Here is a 9,734-nt window from a genome sequence, read left to right as displayed (position 1 = left end):
CAGAGTAGCCAGTTCTAAAAATATGTGTTATTCAGCACACTAATATACACTGGCTTCATTCAGGTTTCTGGAAGAATTAATAAAAACTGTTAGCAAAGTGAAACATAACATAAAATAGATAAGAAGCTGGAAATGAAATATTACAGGAAGTAGTCGGCAAGTTGAGAGGGCCTTATTTGAAAAGATACTTGAGTCGGAATACTTGCTTTATATGACCATCAACAGCTACCTGAGTGCCTGGCCCACAGGAAATGCTTAGTAAACACTTCCCTATGAAGTGATGAAGTAGCACTATAATCAGTGTCCAGAGAAAGATAATTAAAACAGAATGTTGCATTGATTATTCAATTACCATCTGAGAAAGATGCAAGTAGAATGTCACCAAAATCATATGTTGACATTTAAACTTCCCATGACACGTAGCATTTCTGCTTAAGTAAAACTTAAGTACCCTTTTCACATATATTAAGATCATGCCTTTCAAAAAATTAGATTTGATAGTGCTTTGGAAATAAAAGTGGTAAACAAGTATAACGGATTATTATTATTCATAGATATATCAAAACTTGGATATTTGAGTGCGAATATTTTTAGGTATTTATTTTTAAACTCTGAATTTTTAATTTTTAAAACTTAGCATTGTAATTGCAACATTTTACTAATATAGCATTTCGACCCTGTTTGTCCTACGGAGGCATGCATAGCCCATACAAGTCACATTTCAGCCGTCCATTTATCAGAAACACTAATTATCATGGAGCAGAAATCAGGGCTTTTTGATACCAATCTAGTGGGGTTATTTTTCATGAAATAAGAAGTATTTATTTTAAGAACATAGCAGGCATTGCACAGAGGAGGGTAATTTGCATATATGGGTGTTTGAGCATAGGTATGTGTGTATTAGTAAGATAACATATTTTCAGGTAATTACTTTTAAATATTTCTGTTTAGCTATAAAATACCTTTAAAATCCTGTGCTTAACTCAGTCATAACCTCTCAAAAAACTACCTTTATTTTTGGCCTTTTCTCTAAGACTTTGGTGAAAATAAAATTAGTGAATAATCCTTAACTGCAATTAATTGAACATGTATTTCTTGTTACAAAATAATTTCATAAATATAGTAATTCCAAAATTAAGACATTCCTCTATCACATGGGACTAAACACATATTGTAACTGCCTCTTAACCAGTGCCATTGACAGTGGTGTGTCACTGATGCACTAGGGGGATTCAATAAATACATGTTGTTGTTTTTTAATTTTACTATTTTTAATAACCTTAATGTTTAGTATTAGAGAAAGAGTTTTAGAGTGTGATGGCATGGTTTCAGTTCTCTGGCTCCCCTCTAACAGGATGATCTTAGGGAAGTCATTCAAGTTCTCTAAATCTGAATTTCCTCTTCTCTGATCTGGGAATATTAATAATGTCTACCTCACACTTTCATTGTGAGGATCGAATTAACTCGTAAATAGAAGAAAACCAGAAAGAGTTACCCAAGTGTTGATAAAGGTGTAACCTTACAAATTACCTTGAGAATTGTTAGAATTTTAATGAGTTCTCATCTTACATTTGATACAACAAAGCACATGAATAAAACTGAATGACACTGTGGGCTAGATGGCCACGTGTCCACCTCTGCCTCCTTCTATAGCCAAAAGTTTATCTCAGTTTGGCAATATTCAGTCACTGAATGCTTTTTATATGCCAAGCAAAGTGGAGATGAAAGTAAGCAGTGTCTTTCTCTTAGTACATATAGTCTAATAAAATAGGGGTGCATAAAAAGTTAAGCTAAATAAATGCTAAAATATTTTTGTGTGCAATATGTTAGAGACTTTAGGCATGGTAGGGTGGCATTTGACTTTTATTATGATTAGAGAAGTTCCCTAAAAATGACAACTGTTGAATCACTCATAATTAGAGATATATAGTAAAGATTGGTAGGAAGATTTTTTTTCTGGGAAGCAGGTATGGTAAGAACACAGGCATAGAAGTTCAGCCAAGTATACAGTGGAAATGAAGCTTCAAGCAGTTCTTTATTATGTGAAAAGAGAGGAGAAACAGAGACTATTCAAAAATAAGGCTGGAAAGCATGAGGGGTACTAAGTCATGAGGGCCCTTTTGAGCTTACATTATGTCCTGTGCAAATGAAAGCATAATCTACTGGGATTGGTGTTGGCTGGATCCCCAAGTTAACTGCTGTGAAATACATAAAAATTGAAAGACCTTGGCCAGAGAAAATAAAGGATGGTACTATCATGACTAAAAGTGTGGTGTCTGTGTTGATCATGTGGGTTCAAATTCTAACTCCAACACTTTCTGGTTAGGAAATTTGAGAGGCGATTTACTTAACCCCTAGGAGCATTAGTTTAATTATTTGAAAACGACATTATCTATCTCTGACTGGGCTCCATGAAGAGTAAATAAGCTAATATGTTACAGCATTCCATAATAACACTCAGTAATGCTATCATTATTGATACTGTCTTTAAGCCAGAAGAGAGGGAATTCGCTCAGTTAGGAGATGATCACAACAGCTCAGTTAAAAATAAAGGCCCAAATCAGTGAAAGGATGGAGGAAATGTTGGGTATTCGGAGGCCAGCAAATAGTAGGATTTCAATGTCTGTTGAATAATATGTAATAGAAAGAGTATTAGATATGTGGTAATCATATAACTATAGTTATATAATTAAAGTGTTTCTTTTTAATTAAAAAATAGCTACACAATTGTCACATAACTAAACAAAACAAAAAAATAATGATTAACTTTGATTTTTTATTTCTTCCACTGAATTGACTGGTTGTGTTGGCATTTGAAAACTTTGGCTCCACTGTATTTATTGCACTTAGCCTAAGATGCAAAAGGCGCAGAAGATAGAGGTTGAAAAATAATATTTAAACTTGTGTGCCTGAAACCAATATAATTTTATTAACCAATGCCACCCCAGTGCATTCAGTAAAAAAGAATATTTATACTTTATGTGGTCAATTTAAGATATACACTGAATTAATAGAATTAGAGAAAACGTCATGATTATTTGGTTAAATCTTTTCTTCTTCCTTCTGAATGACAAAGTAACTCACAGTAGGAAGCTGCTGTAGAAACTATTGGCAGCACTGCTGATGTGAGGGAAAAGTTCCCCAGATGCACTAGCGGGGTAATTCCCTCAATAAATTCACTGTATTTTCACTTGTAGGGCAGATGATCGTACATTTTAAAACTACATTTATATAAATAATTCCCATAGTCTGGGCTCTCTTTTCTCTCACTATTTCCACAAATCAATTTTTGAACAAATTGGTTATGTGCATTCTTCATATAGTGAAGAACTGTAATTTATTTTTGAAGGAAAAAAAACATTGTTAAGGATTTGCCATATTAAAGCACTAGTAAGTGATAAACAGATAGTCTTTCCTTTGAGTTACTTATATAATTGGATTGGGACAATGTCCCTCAGAGGCAAAAACTATGTTTAATAAACTTTGTATTTATCTCTATTATATATTGTCAATATTAGCTATTCAGTCAAGATTTGACAAATGAATGATTATAAAACAAAAGGGAGAGTGATATTATAGAGGTAGAGGTACAGAAGATAAGAAAGAGTTCCAAGTAGGGAGATTATAAAAAGTTTTACTAAAGAAATGGCACATTAGCTGATCCTTGATTCATGAGGAATTCAGCAGGAAAACAATATGGAGAGAGAACATGCCAGACTAGCACAAACAAAAGCATCCAGGTGGAATTAAACATGTCATAACATTCAGGTATTGGTAGCACAAAGGTTAGATGGAAGAAAGATATGGAAGAGGAACCTTGTAATATAGACAGAGACCAAGTTGTGCTTGGTCTGTAAAAATAAGCTGAAGAGCCTGGACATTTCTCTATTGTCAAAGAAAAGCCATGTTTTGGACAGGAGCAAGAGCTCATATATCCTGTACTTTAAGATGACTTCCCTCAGAATAATACATTGATCCTATATAGAAACCAAGGGCAAAGCACACAGTTTTGCAGTGGACATTTCTCTATTGTACAACACACAAGCACATACAAATACACACACTCACATACACCCACACAACAAACACCTACGTTACTAAAGTGGTTCCTAAGTAAATCAACTGCATAGCATAGAATAGAATTTATAAATATGAAAACCTAAACCAGCATTGGTTAGATGACATACTTTCTCTCTGTAACATAAAGGCAATATTCAACTTTTCAACATTTTGTTTCTCTTTTTACCACAGCACAAAGGCTGTGGATGATATTGTTCCAGGAAAGATCCTCCTATGGGTGGTTATGCACAATCTTTAATGACTTTTTATAATAATGTCATAATTATCATTTCCATTCCATAAGCTATATTAGAAGACAAATAAATTAAAGGAGATTAGTACGGAGATAGTCTTTTATTAACTCTAGATTTTTGTTTTAGTTTTTTAATGTAAACTAATTCCTGTATAGGTATTAGTGGTAAAAACAAATTCTCTACATTTCATAGCTTATTGGGAAACACCATTCAGTGTCCTTTGCCTGAGAACCATTGCCTTATAGCACTAAAATGAAAAAAATATATATATTTTTAGGGGAAACCCAACTTCTCTTTTTATCTGATTACTGAAAAAATATCCTATGTCCTAAAATCACTAGACTACACTTTCAGAGCAATCCTTCTGATCAGAATGGAACTGGGCATTCCAGGTCACCATGCCAGGTTTCATTTTCGGGTTCCTTGTATAAACTCATGGATTTTTCCTTCAAGTACAGTCATGTAGAACTGGTATTCTTTTGTCTAAGTTGGTAGATATCAAAGTTATCAAAATTAAAGTTCCTAGAATCAGCATGATATTATCAATAATTTTGCCTCAATATTTTTCTGGTTTTCTGAACCTAGAAAGAGTGATTCCCCACCCCACCCTCCCCACCCCCCAAGAGAGGAGAAGACAAAAAAGAAAAAAAGAAAAAAAATGTGTATTGGAGCCAAAAGCCTTATTTGCTGTGAAAATTGCAAATGTTTGCCTGAAGCAAATATGTGAAAATTTGCAATTTGTTGTAGGTGTGGAATTTTGCTATTTTTCACAGTGGAAGAACTGTTCTGTGTAGTTTGCTTTTTCCCCTAGATGTGTGATTCTTGGAGAAATTCTGAGATCAATGCATTTTGATGCCAAAGATGGCAAGGTGAACAATTACTCTCAACAATAACTCAAAATTCTGCTATGTAACTCAATGAAATGCTTTTTATAAAGTTGAATGTTAGCACTTGTTAAAAGAAAGAACAGTCCTTATTGTGCACTGAACTTTCATCTAGCACAAAAATTCTATATTATTGTACTCTAATATTTTTATGCAAGAGTATAGATACTGTTATCTAAAATTAAAAAGAGGCAGAGCAGATGGATTAAAAAATTATTTAAGCTTTGAAGACTTTTAAATAATATACCTAAAACTCTGAGGTCAATGTTACATATATGGAGTGAGATTCAGATATCATGTCAAATCGAATTAATTTTTTAAACACGAATATTTAACAATTCCAAAATTATGTAATAGCAAAAACTTCTAGCTATGTATAATATACATTTCACTTAAAATTGAAAGCATATATTCTTGGAAAAAGGAAATAAAGGAATACTATATTTCCTTCTAATCATTGTTATACTATGACTTCCATGTTCCTTCTGATTTTTTCTAAGAAAAACTGAAATACTGCATTTGGATTTTTGCTTGCAGCAACTGCCTAGGTGATGCCTGCCCATGTTAGCCACTGAGAGGAATGCTGACAGCTTCATACCTCTCCTCCTTCACACATTAAATTGTCGGTCCCGTTTCTCATGACATCAGGTTCACCTTCATTTTAAATTCTAAAATTATAATTTGCTTCTTTCTTTAAGTAACTTGTTTTTTTAACAGTTTTCCCAGGGCTCTCCGTTTCTTCCTAGGCAACATGTGCCTTTTAGAGTTCTTCCAAAAGAAATGTAGGACCGGATACAGGAAGAAATTTGATGACAGAAAAAGTTTAGAAGAGAGGAATAAACACTTGGAAAATGTAATTAGAAGGCCCAGAGATAGAGCCTTATGAAACCAAGGCTCAGCAGCAGCAACTCGAGATCTTATAGAAGATGAAGAAACAGTGGAGAGTCAATAACTGAAGGTAAAGATGGTGAAGCAGAAGTGGAGGAAGTTGAACCCACAGGTTTGGCAGAAGATAAAAAGGAAGAAGATGTATGTGGTGAGCCTGAATCTTCACCAAGTGTAGATACAACAATCCTTTTTGTGAAAGGAGATTTTCCAGCAAATAACACTGTGAAATTCTTGGTAGGCTTTACAAACAAGAGTGCAGAATATTTCATTGTTGAATTTTTAGATGCCTTATTCTGTCATCCTCAGGACCACCGATCTAATATCCAGAATTTCACAGCTCTTCCTCTGAACACTGGAGTGCCACCTCAGACCCAGGCAACTTTTGAGTACTCCTTCATTCCTGCAGAGCCCATGGGCGGAGGACACTTTGGCCTAGCCATTGATTTGAACTACAAAGATTTGAATGGATTCGTATTTCAAGATGTCAACTTCAATCAAGAAGTTACAATTATTGAAACAAAAGATGGGCCCTGACTAGTGTGTTTCAGTTGGGTGGGCCTGGTTCCACAAAGTAAAAGATCACTGGTTAGATTCCCAGTCAGGGCATGTGGCTGGGTTGGAGGTTTGGTCTTTGGTCCAGGCATGTACAACCAATTGATGTTTCTCTCTCACATCAATGCTTCTCTCCCTCTCTTTCTCCTGCCCTTTCCCTCTCTCTAAAAATAATAAAAACATAAATAAAATCTTAAAACATAAAAGAGAGGAGGGGTTAGATGGAGAAACTATATTTATGTATATGCTCTTTGCATGTCTTCAGCTCTTGGCTGTTGTTGGCCTTCATCAACTCTTAGAATCTAGAAAGTTCAGGAGACTGATACAGAAAGTAGAGATAGGGACATCAAGTCAGAGTGTTGTTAATATGATTTGGACTCCTCATGAAACCTTGAATCAGATCAATAAAGCTTCAGCAAGAAGGTGGCTTGGGAAAGAGGCATAGAAGAGATCAGTGGGATCGTATCAGTAATGGTTCTTTTGTTCAATAATTCAGTCTTCACTTAACCTGCCCTGATTCTCAGCCTGATGGGAATTAGTGCAGAGAAGAGCCGTATCACCATAGAAGGCAGCTACTCACTTATGTGTGGACTGAGCAATGTCCGTGGTGATAATATTGTTGAAAGTGCACTGCATTCATTTACTAAAGTAACAAATTTGTTTTTAAAACATTAACATCTATGTTTGTGCGTGTGTGAAAAAAAAAAAAGAAATGTAGGACATTATATTTCTCCGTGTTAATGGAATTCTCTAATTCTCAGATAGCAAGGCTAAATGGTTTGTTTTATAGTTACCTGATTAATCTACTCAAAGCATGTTTTAATTAACAATATATTATGTATATAAGATTCTGAAAAGCCAGTTTACCATTTGAATTAATGCATAGATCACTTTTCAATTTTCAAGTATCAAAATCACAAGAAACTGAACAATTTTGCAAACTAGTTCTGCATTTCCCAATCTTCCCTAGAATGCTACATGAAGTTGTTTTGGTTTGTTCAGATTTTAGTAACTTTCAGTACCTTGAAAGTGGTTCTTAATATCGCATAACTTAAACACAGGTAGCATTTCCTTAGGAATTTCTAAATCTGGAATATGTATTTGTTTTTCCTTGGTACTAAAGAGGAAACCCACCATAAAAATGATTCTCAGAATATGTGCAATCATAGAAAATGCTGGAGAGATAGACAAGGGGAATCATTTATTTAGAGCAATGTAACAGTATTCATCCCTTTAAAACAGTAGATTAATTGAAAGTAATATTTGAAAATAACTTCAGTCAAAATGAATTTTAAAAGATTACCTATAAAATTAAACATCACTTATAAGGTAAGTTAATGTAAATAAAAACAGTTTAAAATTAACATATACTAAAAATACTCTTCCCCTTAAAAAGAAACACAATCAAAATTGCAAGGTTTATTGCTATATTTTTCACTGTGGGGATGCTTTTTAAAGTTTAATTCTTTACTAAATTCATTTCTAGATCACCGTTCCAACGAAGCTTCTACTTGCCAATAAGCACGGAAGAATGACTCCTTTTTATGTCCAGACCAGATTCTACCCCTTTTTCTTATCTGCCCAATTAGCTTTATAGGCCTTGGCTATCACCAGCCTAACTACCTTGGAGCTCCTAGATGAAAGTTCCTTATCCTAGGCTGTCCTATTCATCAGGAATCTAGCAAAACTTAGGTTTGAATAGTTTCCTATGAAACACCTCCCACTCAACTGATTTGTGGTCCCTAATGAACCATAAGCTGATGGACAATTATTCATTTGGCTGAGGCTCATGGAACCTTTAAAGGATGCTCGGGATCTCACAAGGCTGCTTATGTGACTTCCATTTAAGTTTAGATACAAGATTTTTGACACGAGCAAGAAATATAACAAGACTTTAACTGAAATCACCATGAAAGAGCAACTTTGACTTAGAATCTAAGTTCCCTGTGATTGGTGTGCAGACAAACCAAAAAAATAATAAGGGCAACAATTTTCTGCATTTAGAAAATCACACTGAGTTACATTAAATAGAAACTTTGCAGTTTTAAAGCATCTCCATGGTGTGCATTATAACTCTCAAGGGACTGCATATTTTAAGACTGCAATCACCATGATTTTTTGCAAGAGATTAATATTATACATTATTTAAAATCCAAATATGCAGAAATAAAAGGTGGCAGTGAAAATTCCCTCCTTAAAACATAACAAGAATATAATAGCTTGCTAAATTTTCTGATTTAAAGAATGCCATTGAGGCTTAATAAGCATATTGAGGCACACTTTCTCTTAAGCACCTCTTGAATAACTGCACAATTCATTATCAGGTAACTAGATAATCAGAAATCTTCCTAAGACAGGAAAATGTATGTTTAGTAATTGAAGACATGACTTGAAAAATTTATTGCCTGGGGTTACTTTTAGTATTATCTGATTCTGCATCCCTCCTTAGACTGTGAAGCACAGAGATGAACACAGAGCAAAATAAGAGGCAGCGTCTCTTAAATATTAAGTGGACTCCCTCCAAAGCATGCTCTTCCAACCCAGGCAGGCCACTGACATAGTTTCTGGGCTACAGTTTGACACATGCGCTTGGTCTCATCAGCTGAGAATAAGGAATGTTTTATTTTTGTTATTGTTGTTTTCTTTTCTGCAGTTTGGGGAATGAGAACATTACTATTTTTTAAGGCTATGTGGCCAGGTCACTATTGTAAGTTTAGTCTCATTGTCAGTGAATTTACTTATTTCAATAATATTTCTTTTTGATTAATTGAAAAATATAAAATGTATTTTACTGGGATATCCCTCTCCCCACCCTGCCACCACAATTAAATGCCAATAGTAAGTAACACTGTGTGTCATAAGGAACATCATGTTATAAAGGATGAAGGAGAACAAATAAAAGGAGAAAATAAGACAATGAAAAGGGCCTATTTTTTCTAATTTTTATTCAAATATTTATTTTATTATTATTTACTTATCCTGCAGAGTTTAATCTGTGGAATAAAATTGGCCTTTGCACAGAAGTATTATATAATGTAGATATTCTGCTTTAGGATGTTTCACATAGTGAAACAATGCAACTAGTGAAGGGAAGGTT

The 9,734-nt window shown here is 34.2% G+C and overlaps 1 pseudogene; it reads left to right on the top strand.

The window, feature by feature from the left end:
• The first annotated feature begins 2,523 nt into the window (after positions 1-2,523).
• LOC129061774 (translocon-associated protein subunit alpha-like) lies at positions 2,524-7,109 on the top strand (annotated as a pseudogene).
• Positions 7,110-9,734: the final 2,625 nt, after the last annotated feature.

This window comes from Pteronotus mesoamericanus, unplaced genomic scaffold, assembly GCF_021234165.1.
Source record: "Pteronotus mesoamericanus isolate MK-2021 breed Mesoamerican mustached bat unplaced genomic scaffold, CSHL_Meso_final scaffold_651, whole genome shotgun sequence".
Lineage (NCBI taxonomy): Eukaryota > Metazoa > Chordata > Mammalia > Chiroptera > Mormoopidae > Pteronotus > Pteronotus mesoamericanus.
This window is presented reverse-complemented; position numbering and strand designations above follow the sequence as displayed.